The sequence below is a fragment of the Papio anubis genome, chromosome 3 (assembly GCF_008728515.1).
Source record: "Papio anubis isolate 15944 chromosome 3, Panubis1.0, whole genome shotgun sequence".
NCBI lineage: Eukaryota > Metazoa > Chordata > Mammalia > Primates > Cercopithecidae > Papio > Papio anubis.
The window spans coordinates 49,333,692-49,357,066 of record NC_044978.1 but is presented as its reverse complement, the minus strand read 5'-3'; the positions used below and the strand labels follow the sequence as shown (position 1 = coordinate 49,357,066).

At 42.2% G+C, this 23,375-nt stretch overlaps 1 long non-coding RNA gene across 3 annotated transcripts in view; it reads left to right on the top strand.

The window, feature by feature from the left end:
* The window catches only part of LOC108586097, a 51,192-nt gene extending 28,593 nt beyond the window's left edge, over positions 1-22,599 (top strand). For 2 of the 3 annotated variants that reach the window (XR_004182563.1, XR_004182561.1), the window contains one exon: positions 20,191-20,768. This is a non-coding gene — a long non-coding RNA (uncharacterized LOC108586097). Of the gene's footprint in view, positions 1-20,190; positions 20,769-21,718 lie in introns of those variants that run through there. The other variant, XR_004182562.1, reaches the window with a different exon arrangement.
* Positions 22,600-23,375: the final 776 nt, after the last annotated feature.

The following is a 23,375-nucleotide window of genomic DNA, read 5'->3' as shown; positions in this document are numbered from 1 at the left end:
CCCAGGGTCAAGCGATTCTCGTGATTCAGCCTCCCGAGTAGTAGCTGGGGTCACAGGCATGCACCACCACCCCTGGCTTGTTTTTGTATTTTTAGTAGAGACAGAGTTTCACCATGTTGGCCAGGCTGGTCTGGAACTCCTGACCTCAGATGATCCACCCGCCTCAGCCTCTCAAAGTGCTGTGATTACAGGCGTGAGCCACCGCATCAGCCCATATACATATTTACATACAATTTACATATGCATATAAAATTATATATAAAAATGTGATATATTGTATATAATTTTTATATGTATAAATTTATAATGTAAATATATACATTTTAGGTATATATTAACATATATTTATAAACATACATATATAATAAGTATATATACATACATATATGTTTATAAATATATACATATAATAAATATCTAAAATAAACATGTACATATAATTATATGTATATATTTATATATTATATTATATATTTTATATATAATATTATGTGTGTATATGTTTATATATTTATTATATATGTATATATTTATATGTATATATAATTTTATATGTAGTATATCTATATTTCTATGTGCCAGACACTATTCGAAGGTCTTTGCAACACTGAGTCACTAAATTCTCACAACAATTTTAAAAGAGAGCTACTGTCTTTACCACCATTTTACAATTGAGGAATATGAGGTGCAAGGGCTTAAGTGACTTTCCTGAGGTCACAGAACTAGTAAATATCTATGTTTGCTTTCAAACCTAGGCAGTCTAACTCTAGAAGCTATACTCAACTATTATACTGTATTCCCTCCCAAGTCTTTAAAATAATCACCTCACGTTCCCGCCCCACTCCAATATCTTTATTTCCTTAACCCATTTCTCTCTAGAAAAAATTTTAAAAGAAACCTGTAATATCTCACCAGCTAAAGACTCGCCATGCATGCAGTTGCATTTTCCAGAAGCAGTTGCATCGTGAGGCCTGCATAACCCTGCCTCTTTGTAAGAAGCAGACTGGGGACATCAGTGTCTTGTGGGTAGGTACAGATGTATAAATAGGAAAGTGAAACTTGGAATATACAAACAAAGTGAGAGGGTGGTTGTTTACATTATATAAAGGATTCTTCAGTTTAGTAAGGAAACCAATGTTGAATTCCTGTAAAGAGCAGCTTATTTATTTGACTAAGTGGTTGGGGTCAGAAAATCCTCAAACTGAAATATTTACAAACCCATTTGTCCCTTTGAAGCTCAATGAGAAATTATGATAAATTATTGCTAAGAGGATTATGTCATATGTGAGGAAAGAAAATTGTGTTTACTCCCTCCTCTCAAATCGTCTTGAAATGACACATTGAGAAACACGTCTTTGGTGTGAAGCCGAGCACACTTGCGCGTGCAGTTGCCATGTGGAACAGTCTGGATCGCAACTCACAGAATTAAAATCAGAAGACTGTGGAGCTGTCAGCATTTGCACAAGCTCAGGAGATAAAGCAAGTCTGTTTATGGACAGGCAGCCAGACCCATAACTTCTCATTTACAAACAGCACACACACAATCTTCTAACAACTTGCTTTTCAATCACAATGAAGGTTTAAAGGCATTGGAAAGCACTGTAAGCCTCCAGTGATTATAAGTAGCCACTTAACAACAATGTTGGTTTTCCAAATGATAATTAAATTTGACATTAAAAACATAGCTATTTGAGGAGAAAAGTATGGTAACAAATGTAACCTGAAACATTGTATTTCACCAGAAAATCTTCATATTCAAAAGGAAGCACTGGAATGGGCATCTGTAAGGTCTTTGGAGGTTATGTGCTTTATGAAACTTTTACAGACTAGTTAATCACACAATTCTAGCAGATTTCTTGTAACTGTACAGACAAAATTCAATTTCTCCACAATGAGAAAATTCTATACAGCAACAGGTAACTAGGTTTGTGTCAATGTTGACAGATGTAGAACAGGAGACCAAGAGACAAGTAATTCCTGTCACCAGAGGGCACCAAAGCTCAAGTTGCTAGGAAAACTGAAAACCACAGGGTCACAGTATCAGGGACTAGAAAACTCCCTGAAAGGTGGTTCCTGTGGTTTGCAGACAAGACCTCACCTAATTATTTCACAGGACTGAGAATGTCTCCTACAGGAAAGAACTTTCCTAGCTTGTTTTTATAGGCTAGTCAGTTATTCACTCTCCCAGTCAAGAGTTTCTCAATATCAGCTCATGAATTCATCCATCTCACATATATTTATTGAGCACCTACTATGTACCAAGCCCTGGGGAAGCAGTGGTGTGCAAGAAAGGCAAAGTCCCTGTCCTCATGACTTTAAAGTCTAGAGGTCGAGACTGACTTGAAACATCGAGTGTGATGGGGATTATGGAAAGAACAGTACTGGGACCCTGGGAGCAGCTAGCAGGGGACCTAATCTTATCCATGAGGTCATGGAAGTATGTTGGCTTCCTGTGGCTTCTGTAACAAATTATCACAAACTGGAGGACTAAAAGCAACAAAAAGTTACTCTCTCACGGTTCTGGAGTCCAGAAGTCTGAAGTAAGGTGTTGCTCTCCCCGGGAAGGCTCTAGGAGAGAATTGGTTCCCTTCCTTCTCCCCGACTAGGCAGCTCCAAGCATTCTCGCCTTGTGACTACATCATGCCAATCTCTGCCTCTCTGGTCACATCCCTGCCTCCTTTTCTCTGTGTGTCTTCTCCTCCGTGTGTCTACATGATAAGGATACATGGGATTGTATCTAGGACTTGCTGTGGACTGAATCGTGCCCCCCTCAAATCCATATGTTGAAGTCCTAACCCCCAGCGTGACTTAGTTGGAGACGGGGCCTTCGAGGAGGTAAATGTGGTCAAAAGGGCAGGGCCTTAATCCAATAGGACTGGTGCCCTTAGAGGAAGACACCAGAGACCGCCCTCTTCCCCTGCACAAGCACCGAGGAAAGACCATGTGAGGACACAGAGAAAAGGCAAGCCAGGAAGCGGGACCTCGCCTGAAACCAGTGCCGGCAACTCCCTGATGTTGAACCTCCAGACTCCAGAAAAAAAAGAGGAAAAATATTTCCGTTGTTTAAGCCACACTATCTGTGGTATTTTGAACAGTAGCTTGAGCAGACTGAGACAGGGCCCACCCAGACACTCCAGAAAAAGCTTTTCCTCTCAAGATCTTTAGTTTAATCATGTCTTTTACCATATCAGATGATAGTCACAGGTTCCAGGGATTAGGATGTGGAATCGCTTTTTTTTTTTTTTTTGATAGAGTCTTGCTCTGTCACCTAGGTTGGAGTGCAGTGGCTCGATCTCAGCTCACTGCAACCTCTGCCTTGCAGGTTCAAACAATTCTCCTGTGTCATCGTCCCAAGTAGCTGGGACTACAGGAGCCCACCACCATGCCTGGCTAATTTTTGTATTTTAGTAGAGATAGGGTTTTACCATGTTGGCCAGGCTGGTCTCAAACTCTTGACATCAAGTGATCCACCTGCCTCGGCCTCCCAAACTGCTAGGATTACAGGTGTGAGCCACCACATCCGGCCTGGATGTGGAATAGCTTTTGTGGAGGGGAGGAGTAAGAGGGCATCATTCCACTCACTACAGACGGCTTCATGTGGAAGTGACGTTTAAGCTGAGACTTGAAGCCTGAGTAAGGGTTAGCCTAGTTGGGAGAAGGAGAGGAGTACTGGAGGACTGTCCAGAGAGAGCCGGGAGCACAACGAAGCCCCGGAGTGAGGTGTGGAGTGCAGCAGAGAGTGCAGAGGAGTGAGGCCGGTGCTTGGGTAAGAGGGCCCAGATTGTGCAGAGCCCTGGGAGTCTTCTGAGCCCTTTTTGGAAGGCTGCATTTTCCCTTAAGGGCCACAAGAAGTCTTAGAAGGTTTCAGATGAAGGCGAGGGAATGCAGGACACAACTGGATTAACATTTTATAAATTCAAAGCTGTGTGCAAGAGCCAGGCAGGAACCAGGGAGAACAGTTAGGAGGGTTTTGCTATACTTAAGCAAGGGCTGGTAGGGATTAGAAATAGCTAGCTGGATATCTAGAGCAGAGAACTGAAGACTTGATGGTTGATTGCATCTGAGGAGTCAAGAGAGGGAGGCTTTAAGAGGAATTCCTGACTTGAGCAACAGGGTAAACAGTGGCGTTATTACTAGGAGCAAGGGAACCTGCAGGGTGAGTTGGGAGAAAGGAAGGGCTAAGGATGATTTTGTTGGGGACAGGATGAGTTGAGTGGTTTGAAGGAGCTGGCTCCAAGAAGAGGTGTCCAGTGGTTAGTTAGCTACATGGAGCTCTGGAGAAAAGTCTACCCTAGGGAAAAAGGACTGAAGGTTGTCACACATCAGATTGTAAATGAAGCCGCGAGAGGAAATAAGTGCAGCCGGTGAGAGCTGGAAGAGTGAGAAGAGAAAAGAATGCAGGACACAGCCCTAAGAAAAGACACAAAACACATTATTTGAGGGTTGAGACGTCTATGAGGGAGACTAAACATGAGACCTAGAGAGCACTTGGATTACAGAAAGGAAGAGAGCGGGGAATAGTCTGTAGCAACAGATGTTGCCTGGAGGTAAAACAGATACAAACCCGAGTGTCCACTGCACTGAGCTTTATCTGGGTCAGCGGGTGGCTCTGGGGGCAGTGGAGAGATGAAGACCAGCTGCTGTGGGACTTGGGAGGGCTGCAGAGGGAGAGAAGAGACGCCTCTCCATGGAGAGGAAAAAGACAGTTTAGGATTTGGAGGGGGATTTGACAAGGGGCTTTGATTTTACTTTTAAGATTGGGAAAAAATGAATGTGTTCACATGCTCCCTGGTTCCTGCCTTTCTGTAGAGAAAGGTAGAGACTAAAGATACCACGAGGAGCTAGCCTCTCCCTGAGCGGGGAGTTGAGAAGCAGTCCAGCGTCCAGGAGCAAGGATGGATGAGCGCCCTTCTCTATCCTAATGGAAGAGAAGGGAGAAGGCGAAAGCAGTGTAGAGAATGTGATGGCACATGCTCCACGTCTTCTCTTCTGGGAGCATTTGTTTTCTTCTGATGGGGTGGGGTGATCTGCTGAGAGGGTGAGGTGGGGGTGACAGAATTGAAGGGTGGAGATTTGAAGCAGATCAGGAGAGTTGACTCAAGAAACAAGGTGGGGCTGCAGGGGTCAAGGAGATGGTGTCTGGGAAGTACTGAGTCGCCTGGTTGGAAGGGTAAGAAGTTCCAGTTTTCTGATTTCAGAGGAGGAGCGGATCTGGGATGACAAGGTCAAGGTGTGTCCATTGGATGCCCTTTTTTAATTTTCATTTTTCTTGCTGAACTCCCCTGGCTGAAACCTACAGTACCACATTGAATAGAAGTGGCAAGAAGGGGGTAGTGCAGGCAGCAGGACAGGGTAGTGTGATGTGGTGAAGGGCAGCGGGGATTAACTGAGTGAGTCAGCACTATTTCTTTTTAAGCTGTAAAAACAATAGTATTCCCAGAGGCTCCATTCAGCAGATTTGTGCTTTTAACTCACTGGTGGCTGAAGGGGAGAAGAAAGGCAAAGAAGTGAGGAACTCAGGTGTGATGGGTCCTTGAGGTAGGCTTCAGGTCAGCTAAGATGCTGATGGTACTTGAGGAGGAGAGAGTTCAAAGCCAGAGCCCAAATCTTCACTGAAAGACAGGAGCCTGGATGGAGCGGTTTCTAGGCGAGTGGAGAAGTCCTGGTCCCAGGAGGCTGGGGTGAGTACAGGAATGTGCCCCTTGGCTGACTGTGGTCTGCAAACCAATCTAAGAATGGGCTGTTTCTTTCTTTCTCCTTCTTTTTTTTTTTTAATCGTGATAAAACCTAATTAACCAGATGCCTTGGCATGAAAAATTACCAAGAATGATCTACTGAGTGATCTAATCAATTTCGCAATAAATGAATGCAACTGCAACAGGAAAAAAAATCTTCAAGACAATCAATATGGTTGTTTTCATAAAGACATTCCCTGAATAAATGTCAGTGACTTCACTTTAAGGCCAAACACAGTTTCACATTAAAAAATGGTCCTCATTATCCGTTCCTTGACTCCCTTTTCTAAGTGTGTATAATCCAGACTTGACTAAATCTCTACTTTAAATGCCACAGTTAAGCCTCATACTTCATCTCTGTTTTAGTGGAAATGGAACAGAACCGACCACTGTACTCTTCATAATAGGTTGTAATATCCTTATTGAAGACCTTTATTAATTTCACATATCCTGCCTTCTTTCTTCCAAGCCATATCTTGCTCCTATTATCTCTTTCACAGAGTATCTATTGCTCTACCCCTTAACAATTTTATACATAAGCAAAAAAATCCCCTTATTAAGAAACAACAGGCCGGGCGCGGTGGCTCAAGCCTGTAATCCCAGCACTTTGGGAGGCCGAGGCGGGTGGATCACGAGGTCAGGAGATCGAGACCATCCTGGCTAACATGGTGAAACCCCGTCTCTACTAAAAATACAAAAAACTAGCCGGGCGTGGTGGCGGGCGCCTGTAGTCCCAGCTACTCGGAGGCTGAGGCGGGAGAATGGCGTGAACCCGGGAGGCGGAGCTTGCAGTGAGCCGAGATCGCGCCACTGCACTCCAGCCTGGGCGACAGAGCGAGACTCCGTCTCAAAAAAAAAAAAAAAAAAAAGAAACAACAAATTTGGGCCGGGCATGGAGGCTGACGCCTGTAATCCCAGCACTTTGGGAGGCGAAGGCAGGTGGATCACCAGGTAGGGAGATTGAGGCTAACATGGCTAACATAGTGAAACCCCATCTCTACTAAAAAGACAAAAATTAGCCGGGCGTGGCAGCATGTGCCTGTAATCCCAGCTACTTGGGAGGCTGAGACTGGAGAATTGTTTGAATCCGGGAGGCAGAGGTTGCAGTAAGCCAAGATCGCGCCACTGCACTCCAGCCTGGGCAAAAAGAGCAGGACTCTGTCTAAAAACAAAAAAAGAAACTACAGATTTGATAGAACCATGTATTTACTAAGACCATCTAAAGACAGGTCAGTACTTTAACACTGGTGTATTATGTCTAGGAAAATTTCTACTGGAACAAGGAATTATTATTAATTATTCTTATTATTATTTACAGATATAATTCTTGCCATCCCATGGGTAAGCCAGGGTCTCTTCTCTTATCTTCAGCAGAATGAAACCAGTCCAGGATAAGTTTTTTGTTTTGTTTTGTTTTGTTTTTACAAACATCTCTGGTGGTTAGCAAGTTGCGGTAGTCACAGCTACTATACACCATTAGGTGAGAACACACAGTGTGCCAGGTTCTGGGCTAAACATCTTACATACATCAGTTTAAACATCACAAAACCCCCATGAGGTAGGTATTTTTATTATCCCCTTTCTATGGACAAGGAAATAGCTTAGAGAGCTTAGTTACATGCCTCACGGACACAAGCAAACAAAAAGTGAAACTTGGATTCAAAGTTAGATCAGTCCAAATCCATATCCAGGCTTTCAATAAACTGTTTGCTGCTGTGATAAAAATTCAGTGTGTATGTGTGTGTGTGTGTGTGTGTGTGTGTGTGTGTACAGCAGGGAAGGTAGAGGGCTGGGAGGCTATGGGGTAGGGGTTGGGATAGGCAGAGAGAGAGAGTAAAGGGAGTGGTGAGAATTTTGGAAACAAGTAAAGTAGAAGCATTCTTTTTGATGCTATTGTTAATGGATTTGTTTTCATTTGGGAGTTATTTATTGTTAGTGTATAGAAATATAATTGATTTTTATATATTCATATTATATCCTACAACCTTGCCAAATTCATTTATTAACTGTAATCAATTTTTTGCAGATTATTTAGGATTTTCTGTAGACAAGAGTATGTCATCTGCAAATAGAGATAACTATTTCTTCCTTTCCTTTTTTGTCTTTTGGTTTTTTTTTTTTTTTTTTTTTTGAGACAGAGTTTTGCTCTTGTCACCCAGGTTGGAGTGCAATCGTGCTATCTCAGCTCACTGCAGCCTCCAACTCCCGGGTTCAAGTGATTCTCCTGCCTCAGCCTCCCAAGTAGCTGGGATTACTGGCGTGGGCCACCACACCCGGCTAGGTTTTGTATTTTTAGTAGAGACTGGGTTTCACCATGTTGGCCAGGCTGGTCTTGAACTCCTGACCTCAGGTGATCTGCCCACCTTGGCCTCCCAAAGTGCTGGGATTACAGGCATGAGCCACTGCACCCGGCCAACTATTTCTTCCTTTCTAACTGAATGTCTTTTTTTTTTTTTTTTTTCATTTTTCTTGCTGAACTCCCCTGGCTGGAACCTACATACAACATTGAATAGAAGTGGCAAGAAGGGAGTAGTGCAGGCAGCAGGACAGGGTAGTGTGATGTGGTGAAGGGCAGCGGGGATTAACTGAGTGAGTCAGCACTATTTCTTTTTAAGCTCTAAAAACAATAGTATTCCCAGAGGCTCCATTCAGCAGATTTCTGCTTTTAACTCATAGATCAAGTGAGTCACAGAGCCAGCTCTAGTTGTAAGCAAGGCTGGAGAGATGAATATTAACTGGGCATATTGCTATCTGGTTAAAAATTGAGGTTGCATTGATAAGAAAGAAGGGGAAAATGGATACTGATTAAGCTACTAGCTATGTCTGCCAATATTATTGAGAAGAAAAAAACAATGTCTAAGTCAAGAAAAAGGGCACCATGTAGCCAAGAAAAGATCCTGATTACGTTTTGAAAATTTAGATTTTCTTCTAATGCTACATATGTTTTTGAGGTTTTTTCATGGGTAATTACAGGTAAGTGTTTCCAATGAGGATTGGCTTAGAGGGGAGCTCTCCTGGGTTTACATGGCAGAGCAGTTCTTTCTACAGGCCATGTGTTGCTGCTCTGATGCCTCAGCCCCAAGGTCTAAGGTAGGGGTCAGCAAACATTTTTGTAAGGAGCCAGATATAGTAAATGTTTTAGGCTTTGTGGGTTACATGGTATGGCAGGCTGAAAAATGGGCCCTCCAAAAAATGTTCCCGTTCTAATCACTAGAACCTGAGAATGTATTACTTTATATGGCAAAAGAGAATTTGTAGATGTGAGTAAATTAGGGATCTTGAAATGAGAGTTTATCCTGGATTATTGGGGTGGCACAGTGTAATTGCAAGGGTCCTTAAAAGAGGGACACAGAGGGATTAAAGAGACAAATTGTAAGAATCTGTGCTACTTCCTTTGAAGATAGAGGATGGGGCCCAGAGTCAAGGAATGCAGGTGATTTCTAGATGCTATAATAGATAAGACAAAATGGATTTTCCCCTAGAGCCTCCAGGAGGGATGCAGCCCTGTCAACACCTTGATTTTTGGATATCTGACCGCCAGAACTTTAGGAGAATAAATTGTATTATTTGAGCCACTAAGTTTGTTGTAATTTGCTATGGCAGCAATAGGAAACAAACAGATGTGATTTCTATTACAACTACTTAATTCAGCTATTGTACTGAAAGAAGCTATAGGCAATACATAAGTGAATGGACGTGTCTGTGTTCCAATAGAAGTTTATTTACAAAACCAGTAGGCAGGCTGGATTTGGTCCACGGGCTGTAGTTTTCTGACTCCTGATCTATGTAATCTCCAATTTTGCAACATCAGTTTGTCTTTTTTTTTCAGACAGGGTCTCACTCCATGGCCCAGGCTGGAGTGCAGTGTCATGGTCTTGGCTTATTACAGCTTTGACCTCTCAGGCTCAAATGATCCTCCTGCCTCAGCCTCCTGAGTAGCTGGGACTACAGGTGGGCACCACTGGGCCCAGCTAATTTTTTATTTTTTGTAGAGATAGGGTTTTGCCATGTTGCCTAGGCTGGTTTCAAACTCCTGGACTCAAGTGATCTGCCCACCTTGGCCTCCCAAGGTGCTGGAATTACAGATGTGAGCCACTGCACCCAGCTGTCTCCATTTTTTAAGTTAAAATACATAGTGTTCTAGCAAATATTCTTGTGGGCAATTCATTGGACCTATCTTAGATTACATGTCCAGAGTAAATTCTAGAAATGAAATTCCTGGTCTTCTCTGAAGAGGGAATTGAGTGGGGAAAAAAAAAGAAAATGAAAAAAGAAATAAACACAAGATATTCTTGGTCAAAGTGTGTCTACCCTTTCTCCTCCAGTGAGCTCTGATGAAGCCACAGTAATCCACATTCCCAGGGGAACACAGGTGGTCTGCCTCTCCATGTGCTCAGAGTGCCAATTCTTGGTAACGAGATATAGGGACTGGAGTGAAACATCGGAATCATGACTCGTATTCATGTTTTATACACAAATTTAAAATATTGGAGCAGGTTATTTATCTGGGAACCCTAAGTTTGGCTGTTTAATGTGCTATTTTAAATATAGGCAACAGAAAACAAAATACAAAGTCTTTTTTCTGACACTTTAAAATGTTGGCAAAGTGTCTTCCTCATTAGTATGGTGGTGAGTATCCCCACCTGTCATAAAATGTTGGCAAATAGGCTGGGTGTGGTGGCTCCTGCCTGTAATCCCAGCACTTTGGGAGGCCAAGTTGGGAGGATCACTTGAGGCCAGGAGTTTGAGATCAGCCTGGACAACATAGAGAGACTATGTCTCTCCAAAAAAATTTTAAAAATTAGCCAGGTGTGGTGGCATGTGCCTGTAGTCCCAGCTACTTGGGAGACTGAAGTGGAGGGTGACTTGAGCCCAGGAGGTGGAGGCTGCAGTCAGTGAGTCAAGATCCCATCACTGTATGCTGGCCTGGGTGACAGAGTGAGACTCCCATATCAAAAAAAAAAAAAAAAAAAAAAAAAGTGGCAAATGATTACAGTTTTTCCATTTCAGTCAGCCGCTACACTGAGCGTGTTCACAGTTGGGACAGTATTAGCATTTGGTTCTCTTAGTATTGGCCCATTGTCAATGGAAAATGGTTGGTTACATGTGATTTTCTTATCAATTGTCTAGAGTTGAAAGGATGATATTTCTGGAATGTGCTCTTGACCAACATAGTTTTACTATAAGATAACCTATCCTTGTATTCACAGCCTTATTCTTGCTGATCTCTACAGGAATTTCACTTTGGAGCCCCTGTTTGGGGAAGTTAGTATGTAGAAGAAATGATTGGTGAATTCATTCTTTGCTATTTGGAGGAAAGAAAAGTCAGTACTTCCTGCTTTATCATAAAATTCCATGTGATTCTAAGATCATTCTTTAATTATTCTGGTTTTACCAAGGATCCCCAAATTGGGGGTTCTATTCAGATCAGCCAAGAGTCCTTATGAAATTCTTCAGAGCACTCCACTAGCACAGCATTGGGATCCTGCATTAAATAAGGTGTGTGAAGATACCAGGCACACACTTAATTACAGCTAACATTTGTTGAGAATTTAGTATGTGCTGCATCAGGAAAATTATTCTAATTAACTCTTACAACATCTTTGAGAGCTACGTATCATTATTGTGCTTATTTTATTGTTAAGGAAACTGGGGCATTGGGGCATTATAATAAATAGAATTGCTGGGAGTTGAACACAAGCAGTTTGATTCCAAAGCCCTTACTTTGCACTGTGGATTATACTAGATAGTCAATAGATGAAGTCTTCTTTTATTCAATCAATCAATCAATCAATCAATCAATCAGTAAACGTGTTCATTTATTGGGCTTGGTATACATCAATAAGTAAAACAGATAAACCTCCTGTTCTATTGGAGATTTACTTTCCAGTGGGGATGAAGTGGGGGGCCAAGACAATAAACAATCAACAATCAACACATTAATCATACTAATATAGGAAACATAATAACATATACACATTTTAAGTTAATCATAAAGTACGTTAGAAGGTGTGAAGTACAATGGGAAAAAAAAGGAAGAGAGCAGGGGAACAGGAACTGGGAGTGGGTCTACGTAGACAGGCTTCATTGAGAGCCTGGCATTTGGACAACAATTGAAGGAAGAGAGGGAGCTTTTTGGACTCATATCCAATTCCTCTTTTTCTATGGTTGTAAAAATTTCTCAGTGAAATTTATACCAGTATAATATCTGCTACCTACTATTTATAGGGTGATGTTGTACTTACAGTACCATCTGTAGGCTCCTTGGAATTTTTATTAAGCAGAGGACCCAAACTTAAATTATCAAGTTACTGAAAACTGTAACCAATAATATACAGCTTGGTCTCAATTATTTGGACATTAGGTGAAAACAGAGATGTCCTCCCCACTGCCTCCAGTATGTCTGATTTATGTATGTATGTGGACTCAATCCAAAGGATATCTATAAAACTCAAGGACAAGATAAACAATCAGGGCTGAGCTTGGTGGCTTACACCTGTAATCTCAGTGCTTTGGGAGACTGAGGTGGAGGGTCACTTGAGGCCAGGAGTTCAAGACCAGCCTGGGCAACATAGTGAGAACCCCATCTCTACCAAAAAAGAAAAAAAAAAAAAAAAGACAAACAGTCATAGGGTAACTGACCTAGGGAACTAGAAGAGAAGTTACTTTAAAGCCAAACATGAATTCTTCTCTGGTAGTGATTATTGTGCAAAACTCTTCCAGTGAAAAAGCATAATAATACATGATAAATACTGGGTTTTGTATTTGTTTTAACTTTAGGTGCCTGGTGTCTTGACATAAAATATGTATTGAACTGCTTCATGTATATAATTTTTTTTTTTTTTTTTTAGATGGAGTCTCACTCTGTCACCCAGGCTGGAGTGTGGTGGTACCATTTCAGCTCACTGCAACCTCTACCTCCTGGGTTCAAGTGATTCTCCTGCTTCAGCCTGCCGAGTAGATTACAGGCGGCTGCCACCACACCTGACTGATTTTTGTATTTTTAGTAGAGATAGGGTTTCACCATGTTGGCCAGGCTGGTCTCAAACTCCTGACCTCAAGTGATCTGCCCACTTCGGCCCCCCAGCATGCTGGGATCACAGGCGTGAGCCACCATGCCCGACCTCGAGATATTTTGATATGTCAATTATTATAACAAAGAGGGGCCGGGCGCGGTGGCTCAAGCCTGTAATCCCAGCACTTTGGGAGGCCGAGACGGGCAGATCACGAGGTCAGGAGTTCGAGACCATCCTGGCTAACACGGTGAAACCCCGTCTCTACTAAAAAATGCGAAAAACTAGCCGGGCGAGGTGGCAGGCGCCTGTAGTCCCGGCTACTCGGGAGGCTGAGGCAGGAGAATGGCGTAAAAACCCGGGAGGCGGAGCTTGCAGTGAGCTGAGATTCGGCCACTGCACTCTAGCCTGGGCGACACAGCGAGACTCCGTCTCAAAAAAAAAAAAAAAAAAACAAAGAGGGAATTAAACTGGCATCTACATCTAAATATCTAAAAAACAAAATAAAATAAAGGCTGGGTGCAGTGGCTCATGCCTGTAATCCCAGCACTTTAGGAGGCCAAGGCGGGCGGATCACTTGAGGTCAGGAGTTCGAGACCAGCCTGGCCAACATGGTGAAACCCCATATCTGCTAAAAATACAAAAATTAGCCAGGTATGGCAGTGCACGCCTGTAATCCCAGCTACCCAGGAGGCTGAGGCAGGAGAATCGCTTGAACCTGGGAGGCGGAGATTGCAATGAGCCAAGATTGCACCACTGCACTCCAGCCTGGGTGACAGAGTGAGACTGTGTCTCAAAACAAAAACAAAAACAAAATACATAAATATCTGAGCTAACTGCCTACTTTGTTTTATTCTTTCATTGGAATTGTAAGCACCATGTGGGCAGAGAATGTGCCTGTCTTGGTGATGCTCAATACTTATTTGTTGAATTCAAGGATGAAAAAAAAGAAAGAAAATTTATCTGTTATGGTTGCAGTGAACAAAAAAGGAAAGAAGAAAGGAAAATAGAAAAAAAAAAAGGGAAAAAAGAAGAAAAGAAATTTTAAAAGCCAAAAATAAAAGAAGAAAGAAGAAAGAAAAGAAAGCAGCCGGGCGTGGTGGCTCACGCCTGTAATCCCAGCACTTTGGGAGGCTGAGGCAGGAGGATCACGAGGTCAGGAGATCGTGACCATCCTGGCCAAAATGGTGAAACCCTGTCTCTACTAAAATACAAAAAAAAAAAAAAAATTAGCCAGGCGTGGTGGCATGGGACTGTAGTCCCAGTTACTCAGGAGTCTGAGGCAGGCGAATCGTTTGAACCTGGGAGGAAAAGGTTGCAGTGAGCCGAGATCACACTACTACACTCCAGACTGGCAACGGAGCGAGACTCCGTCTCAAAAAAATAAAAATAAAAAAAGTGAATTTCTTTTATTTAGCTACTTTACGTTAGATATATTGAGTGGCATTTGAATAGAGGACAGTAATGTGAGATTTTGCTGCAAGGACAGAACATTTAACTTTGGTGCTGTATGTATACTAATTGTTTTTTGACTATGACAATTGTGAAAGAGGCATTTGTGCTTGCAGAGACTGACATGAATTCACTATTTTGCTAGTATGCTAATGCCTATCTTGGGAGGTAGAAATGAAGCAATAGTGATAATTCTTATGAAAGTTTTTTTTTTCTTTCTGTACATCATGTCAATCAATGTTTGACCCCTATATCCATTTGGGGTGAGAAAAAAATCTTTAATAGGGATTTTCAAATTGCAGAAATTAATTTAATTATTTGTGACAAGGTTGAAAAAAAAGGTGCAGAATAGGAAAGAATAGAAAATACTTGTGCATTGCATATTGTGAAGGTGAGTATTGTATTGTGTATTTTGTGCACTGAATTATGAGGAAAATGCATGTCTTACTATTAAAATGTTTTAAAGATTGAAATTCAAGCTTTAAATCAATTGAATTAGGATTAGTGTGATCCCCAGATCATGAGTAAGCCATTGAAATCCTTCTGAATCTCAAATTGTATTGAGTTTAGTAGAGAAGCATTGAGTGACTATCTGTCCTGGTTCAAATCTAACCTCCGCCACTTCCTAACAATATGAGTTTGAGCCTTTCTTTCCTTACATATAAGATGGTAGAGCCCACTTCATAAAGTTGTTTTGAGTATCAAAAAAGAGTTAATATACATAAAGTGCTTAGAAGAGTGCCTGGGACATAGTAAGGAGTACATAAATGTTGGTGGTTATTACTGTTGTTGTTGTTATGTGATGATGTGCACTGTGAGAGATTTCATATGCGATGTCTCATTTAACCCAAGACTATGTGTGAGTTTTAGTGCACACCATACTTTCTACACATTATCTGAAATAGAGCCTGGCTAGTTGACTTTTAAGCAGAAATACCCAAGACCTTAAAAAGCAGCCATCTTCCAGCCCAGCAGTGATGCACACCTGTAGTCCCAGCTACTTGGAAGTCTGGGGTGGAAGGATCACTGAGCCCAGGAGTTTAAGGCTGCAGTCTGTGATGATTTATCTTGTGAATAACCCCTATACTCCAGACTGGGCAACATAATGAGACACACCATCTCTAATAAAAATAAACAACAAAAACCTCAACCATCTCCTAGCTGTTCTTTTACACTAGATCATATTTAGTAACTTGATAATTTATAAAGAACAGAAATTTATTTCTTACATTTCTGGGCCTGGGAAGTCCAAGATCAAGGTGCCAGCAGGTCTGGTGTTTGGTGAGGGCTTACTCTCTGCTTCCAAGATTATACTTTGTTGCTGCATCCTCACACTGTGGAAGGTGAAAGGGCAAAAGGCCTAGCTAGTTCCCTCAAGCCTTCTTAGCAGGGTACTAATCTCATTCACGAGGATGAGGCCCTCATGACTTAATCACCTGCTAAAGGCCCCACCTCTTTTTTTGTTGTTGTTGAGACAGAGTCTCGCTCTGTTTTTCAGGTTGGAGTGTAGTGCAGGATCTCAGTTCACTACAACATTTCGTCCTGGGTTGAAGCAATTCTCCTGCCTTAGCCTCCTGAGTAGCTGGGACTACAAGCATGCGCCACTATGCCTGACTAATTTTTGCATTTTTAATAGAGATGGGGTTTCATCATGTTGGCCAGGCTGGTCTTGAACTCCTGACCTCAAATGTTCCGCCTGCCTTGGCCTCCCAATGTGCTGGGATTACAGGCGTGAGCCATCACGCCGGCCAAAGGCCTCCACCTCTTAACACTATCGCCTTAAGGTTTAAGCGCTAACAATTTTAAAGAGACACATACATTAAAACCATAGAAATTACATACACTGGATCTAATTCATCATCACATTATTCTTTTAGATGGGTAGTATATGACCTGGGGAGGTAGGTACCAAACGGCTGCTCACATTAAAAACATCTAAGCTTGGCTGGGCGCGGTGGCTCATGTCTACAATCTTAGCAGTTTGGGAGGCTGAGGTGCGTGGATCACCTGAGGTCAGGAGTTCGAGACCAGCCTGGCCAACATGATGAAACCCTGTCTCTACTGAAAATACAGAAAATTAGCCAGGTGTGGTGGCAGGCGCCTATAATCCCAGCTACTCAGGAGGCTGAAGCAGGAGAATCGCTTGAACTCAGGAGGCAGAGGTTGCAGTGAACCGAGATCGTGCCATTGCATTCCAGCCTGGGCAACAAGATCGAAACACCATCTCAAGAATAAATAAATAAATAAATAAATAAATAAATAAAATCTAAGGTTGTATAAATGGAAAAGGATGAGTGTCGTCTACTTCCTGCTAAGAGCACAGAGGAGGTCTAGCTTTTCTTGTTAATATTATGGATATAGGTAGCCTAGAACCATACAATTTGGCCGTCTCGTGGATAACATTTGCCATTTCACTCATTTCACTTAGGGTTGTATAGTCTTCCAATGTCTGCAATTCCCTTAATGGCCATTAGAGTCACAGACGAGGAAAAAAAAAAACTCTTCAGAAAACAGTATGAATAATGGGAGCAAGAGAAGAAGTTCCTGGTTATAGCCCACTCATATATTTTTGAAATATAGGTCGGATCTAGAGGAAATGAAAGAAACTTCCTGTTGAATTTTCATTTATAGTATGTGTCTGGAAATCTCTAAATGTAATTTCTTGGTGTAAAATAAACTGCAGAAATCTGGGATGTGTCAGTCTACTTTATGTTTATTGAAGCCATTCTATTTGAAGCTGAAATGTTGTAAAATTATATAGTGGAGTGAACAGCTACAATTAGTTTAACAGACATGACCGTATTCCTCAATTGAAAGGCTGTCAAGACCTCAACAATCGACACAAAAAAGACCCAGGAATCCCATAAATCCTGTCTCCTAGGAAGGATAACATTTCCCTTTGATTGCTGCACATCCCTTTGCATATGTTATTACCTTCCACCCTGTTTTCTGTGATTAACAAAAAGCCCTGCCCAAAGAGAAACAGCCACAAATAATGTTTTAAAATATTTTAACTGGTTAGGACAACTTGGAAGTTTCAGTGACCCCAACCAAGCACTAAAAATAAAAACCGGTTTCGGCAAAACTATGAAAGCCTCACCACTAGTGTGGCAAACGTCACCGTTTACCTTATCTTCAGTCTACCTAGATTTTAGATTTGTCTTCTAAACTGAGATGAGGACCCTATTTTTAATATTTGTTAAAGTAATGCCACTTGATAGATGTAGCCTTGATGTCACTTGTAGCAGACACTGTCGACTGCCTCTGCAACCAATGGTGGAGCCCTGATTTTGTGCTTGTGTTTATGCTCCTTCACATGTCCATATGCTCTTTGAAGGTGACCCTGATTCCCATCCAGGGGTAAATCATGATTTTGCTGAGCCACTCATGGCAATTCCATTTTCCTTTTTAGTGATTTGTTTAAGGAGGGGCTCTGATCTAATAAGCCATGAGTGAAGTTCCCCTGGGAGGCTTCTGAAGAAGCCTTCTCTTCTTTTGGGTTATTTTTATTTTTATTTTTTTTTGAGACGGAGTCTTGCTCTGTTGCCCAGGTTGGAATGCAGTGGCCGGATCTCAGCTCACTGCAAGCTCCGCCTCCTGGGTTTACGCCATTCTCCTGCCTCAGCCTCCTGAGTAGCTGGAACTACAGGCACCTGCCACCTCGCCTGGCTAGTTTTTTGTATCTTTGTAGTAGAGACGGGGTTTCACCGCGTTAGCCAGGATGGTCTCGATCTCCTGAGCTCGTGATCCGCCCGTCTCGGCCTCCCAAAGTGCTGGGATTACAGGCTTGAGCCGCCGCGCCCGGCCCAAGGGGTATGTTGTTATATCTGCATATAATGCCTGGAGGAGTGTAGCCATCTTGTGACTCTGGCACAAAGCTGACACGTTGAGGAATGCAGAGCAGAGAGATGCAATGAATCTGGGTCCTTCATGATGTCATTAAAGCATCAAACCTTGCAGCAACCTACATTGAGGCTTTGTAAAAATGTGAGATAATTAATTTTTCTTAATGTGTAAGTCAGGACTTTCTGTTACTTGCTTCCCTAGACACCCTAACTAATACTGCCAGAAGGAAAATATCTGTATTAAGGCTCTTGGGGTTAGAGACTTCTGCTTCACAGGCTGAGCTAAGACTCAGCCTCTAGAAGACTAAAAAGGCAGCATACTGTTGAATAAAGAGCCCTGGACTTAGGGTCAGAAAAACCAGCTCCGAATCACACCTGCCATTTATTATTTGTGTGATCTCAGGCCGATAATTTAATCTATCTGACCCAGCCAGATGTGGTGGCTCATGCCTGTAATCCCAGCACTTTGGGAGGCCGAGGTGGGTGGATCACCTGAGGTCAGGAGTTTGACAGCCTGACCAATCTGGTGAAACCATGTCTCTACTAAAAGTACAAATAATAATAATGATGATGATAATAATAATAATAATAATTTAGTTGGGTGTGGTGGCGCACGGCTGTAATCCCAGCCACTTGGGAGGTTGAGGCAGGAGAATAGCTTGAACTAGAGAGGCGGAGGTTGCAGTGAGCCAAGATCGCGCCATTGCACTCCATCCTGGGCAACAAGAGCGAAACTCTGCCTCAAAAAAAGAAAAAAAAAAAATCTGTCTGAACCTCAGATTAACAATGTTAACTCACAGTCTGGCTGTGAAGGTTCAGTGAAGTAGTGTGTGTGAAAGGCCACCAGGTGGAGTCTCCTTGAGGGCAAAGTTTGCGTTGTGCTGGTCTTAGTATCCTTATCAGACACTAGCTAGCATATAATCACAAATACTTTTACGGCACCTACACTGTGCCAGTATTTTCCACATTGTAAGCATTTAACATGTTTTGTTTTGTTTTTGAGACAGAGTCTCACTCTGTTGCCCAGGCTGGGCATGATCTTGGCTCACTGCAACCTCTGCCTCCTGGGTTCAAGCGATTCTTGTGCCTCAGCCTCCCGAACAGCTGGGATTACAAGCATGCACCACCACACCTCGCTGATTTTTGTATTTTTAGTAGAGGTGGGGTTTCACCATGTTGGCCAGGCTGGTCTCAAACTCCTGACCTCAAGTGATCTGCCCGCCTCAGCCTCCCAAAGTGCTGGGATTACACTTGGCCTATGATGTACTTTAAAGTATTTGTTTTATGTATTAACTCATTTAAATCTCAGAACAATGCTGTATTAATTATTTCCCCTCTTTACAGATGAAGAAAGGCTCAGAGAGATTAAGTAATTTTCCGTGGTCACCCAGATAGGAAATAGTAGAGTCAAAATTTGAATTCAGGACCTTTCAGAGTCTAGGGTCTCATTTACACTATATTCTACATACTAGGGGCTCAGTATTTGTTAAATGGATGAATGGCGCCCACTAGCAGTTCGATTAATGTTTATTGGGAAAATGGGACATAGTAGTTGAATAACAATTTTTTTTCTTAAGAAGAAATATTTTATTTTATATTGTGCTTTTTTTTTTCTGTTTGGAAACAAAGAGGTTTTTCCAAGTTCAACAGGTTTCCACCTGGGGGTCATTTTTCCACGGTAAAGAGAGTGGCCGCCAAGGCAGCCACTTGTGGAATTAGGCCTGAATACAGTTACTGTTCTCTCTCAGGTCCAGAGAGTCTCTGAGATGAATAATGTGCCTAGTTTATCTATTTCATCCTCTCCAAAATGGCCTCTAAGAGCACCTGCTGGGACTCTCCTAGCTACTAGAACATAATAGTCACACACCCTGACTAGTCCTCAGCTAAAGGTTGGTTGGGAAGATGAGTTTGTCTTCTGCTCTGCATGTCCTGTTTGCTGTTTCCTGTGGTGTTGTCGTCAGCATCAGTACTGCTCTGTTCAGCACACTACCACCCCCATCCAACTCGTTAAAAGCCGTGGGCAACAAACAGTCCTAAGGAAGGAACTCTAACAACAAAATCAAACACACAAATAATGAAAATAATAAATCCCACCCCAAGACAGATCATTGACTCACATCTCAGTGGATATGCTCTTTCTCCTAGGACAATTAAGAGCAAGGCCTTCCTCAACTTCAAGAGACCAAGCTGACTGCCCAATGGGAAAGAGTTGGTTTCGAAAGGAAGTCTTCTTCAGAGTGACAAGAGACATCTTAGAAGGAGGCCACCTCCTCTTCTTGCCAAGCCACACATTTAGTTTTTTTCAGTGACCCTATCACCTCTCAAGTATGTGGCCTTCTTCCTTTCCTTTCCAAGCCTCCTTTCCCTTCCTCCATACTTCACTCCCCCCTAGTCCCCATCTTCCTGGGGAAGTCACAATTTCCATTATTTGTCTAGAGTTATTATAGTATGCAAAAACCAACCCTAGAATTGGTCTGTGCAGAAATACTGCTTCCAAATCACTCCACATTCCACAACTCATATACATCATCAATACAAACAAAGCACGAAGTTTTGTGGTAATTTTGTAGAACAAAGGATCTAGTAAACATTAAACTCTAAACCAGCACTGTTCAATAGAAATACAATGCAAGCCACAAAGCAAGTCACCATATGTAATTTAAAATTTTCTGGTAACCACATTAAAAAGTAGAAAGAAACAAGTGGAATTAACTCTAGTAATATATTTTATTTAATCCAATATATTTAAAAGATCATTTCAACATGTAGTCAAGATAAAAATTAATAATGAAATATTTTATATATATGTATTTTAATAGTACATCTTTGAAATCCAGTTTTACACTTAAAGCTCAATTCAGACTAATCACATTTCAAGTACTCAGTTAACCACATGTGGCTAGTGGCTACCATATTGGACAGCACAGTTCTATACTATTCGTATCTTTTCACATATTGTTCTTAATTCTTCTGAACAGTCTAATGTATTTTTGCATGAATCTAACCAGTGTGTTTAATCTCTCTTGGATTCCTTTCCCGTGAATTATTATATTATAAATATATGTCAGTTACATTTATATATTGCATGCTTGTGTATATTTAAATATATATTAAAATACTTATCTCTATTATTTGTATGGTCCATTTACATAGGCTGCCATTTATAAAATTGATCTAATTATCTTCTGTTGCATTGCTATACTGATTGTCCATTTACCTATTGGGCATCTGGGTAATTTTCTTTCTTTTTTTGGCGGGGGGTGACAGAGTCTTGCTATGTTGCCCAGGCTGGAGTACAATGGCGCAATCTCAGCTCACTGCAACCTCCGCCTCCTGGGTTCAATCAATTCTCCTGCCTCAGCCTCCTGAGTAACTGGGATTATAGGCGCGCACCACCACGCCTGGCTGATTTTTGTATTTTTAGTAGAGACAGGATTTCACCACGTTGGCCAGGCTGGTCTTGAACCCTGACCTTGTGATCCACCCACCTCAGCCTCCCAAAGTGCTGGGATTACAGGCGTGAGCTACTGTGCCCAGCCAAGCATCTGGGTAGTTTTCCATTGTTCTCTGTTACAAGTATTATTGCTATGAATGCCTTTTTCTTTGGAGTTAATTTTTCTCTCTTTCTATCTCTCTCTCCTTTCCTCCTTTCCTATTCTACTGTTTCTTTTAGGATTACAGAAAGTGAAGTTGAGAAATCTTCCTTCCTCATTTGGTCCAGGAAGGGAGTTTGTGTCCATACTTTTTCACTATATAAGCCCTACCTAAAAACATCTACATTTTCCGTGACAAATTAAAGTTGGTTACCAAGGCTGGGCCCAAAGTAGTTAATCTATGAATGTATAGAGAAAAAACAAAGGATGTCAATGGGGAAGCTTGAAAGTGTCAAGCAAATACTTTCTTTCATAAAGCCTTTTGTAGGAGGAAAGAAAATCCCCCTTCATTTTGAAGTCTAAGGAAGAGGATGTAGTAGCAAAATAGAAAACACATGCATGAATATGGATATAGTTTTCCACACGGCCCCAGTGACTCAAAGATGACAATGAAAAGATGATTATGGCTCCTATTACAAAGGTGATGAGCTGGATGTAATTAGGGATTAAATCTGAAATTCCCAGTACATACCCAGCGACTCATGAACTTGACAAGCTGCCATCGCTCTGAGATCCCTGGAGAAGCAGTGTGGCCAGCTCACGGGGGGAGAGGCATCTGGGGGACCTGCCCGTAGCAAGCCACTCATTGGAGTGATAACGAGCAGAGGGTCCTCTATGAGCAGACTGGAGTGGTGGTGTCCGCTCACTTTCCCTTTGTTGTGTGTGCATCAGCTGGCATCCTGGCAGGGTGGTGACTTGTCAGGAAGAAGACAAGTTGCTAGGTAACCAAGGAGGATGAGGGAAGCCCCCTCCGCCTTCCCCAGAGACAGAGTGCAAAGGGGCTCCAAGAAGGATTTGGATGTTAAAAAACAAAAACAAGTGCTACCCTAAGGAATAACAGGGGCCTTTTTTTTTTTTTTGGAACAGGCTGGTTGGAAGAGGGAAGAGAATTGCTGTGAGTTAGAGGTGGAAGGGGAGGAAAGCAAAGCAAAGGAAGGTGTATAGCCAGAGAGCAAAAGAGGAAAAAGTATGAAAAAGAGAGGAAGAAGATGGTGGGAAAGAAAGCTTCTTCATCAGCTATGGAAATGGCCCCACTGCAGGATGGTGTACTAGAGTCTCCATTAACTACAGGGAATTCAGGGAGTTAAGATTGTCTGCACAAAAAACAAGCTAACGTCGTTCTAAAGGTGTGGTTTCCAGACCGGCCACAATTCATCTGGAAACTTGTTGAAAATGTCATTCTCAAGCCCCATCCCAGGCCTCCTGCTTCAGAAACGTTTGTTTGTTTGTTTGTTTGTTTGTTGAGATGGAGTCTTGCTCTGTGGCCCAGGCTGGAGTGCAGTGGTGCGATCTTGGCTCACTGCAACCTCTGCCTCCTGGATTCAAGTGATTCTTCTGCTTAGCCTCCTGAGTAGCTGGGATTACAGGTGTGTGCCACCATGCCCGGCTAATTTTTGTATTTTTAATTGAGACGGGGTCTCACCATGTTGGCCAGACTGGTTTCAAACTCCTGACCTCAAGTGATCCGCCTGCCTCGGCCTCCCAAAGTGCTGGGATTACAGGTGTGAGCCACTGTGTCTAGCCTCAGAAATGTGTTTTAACTAGTGTTCCAGGTTATTAAAAGACATGCTTTTTGAAGTTTGAGGACCAATGCTACAAAGAAATGAGACAGGTTTTGGAGGTGTGAGGAGGGGGCATCAAAGCAAAAATTTTCTCATTAGTATTAGAAAAAAAATT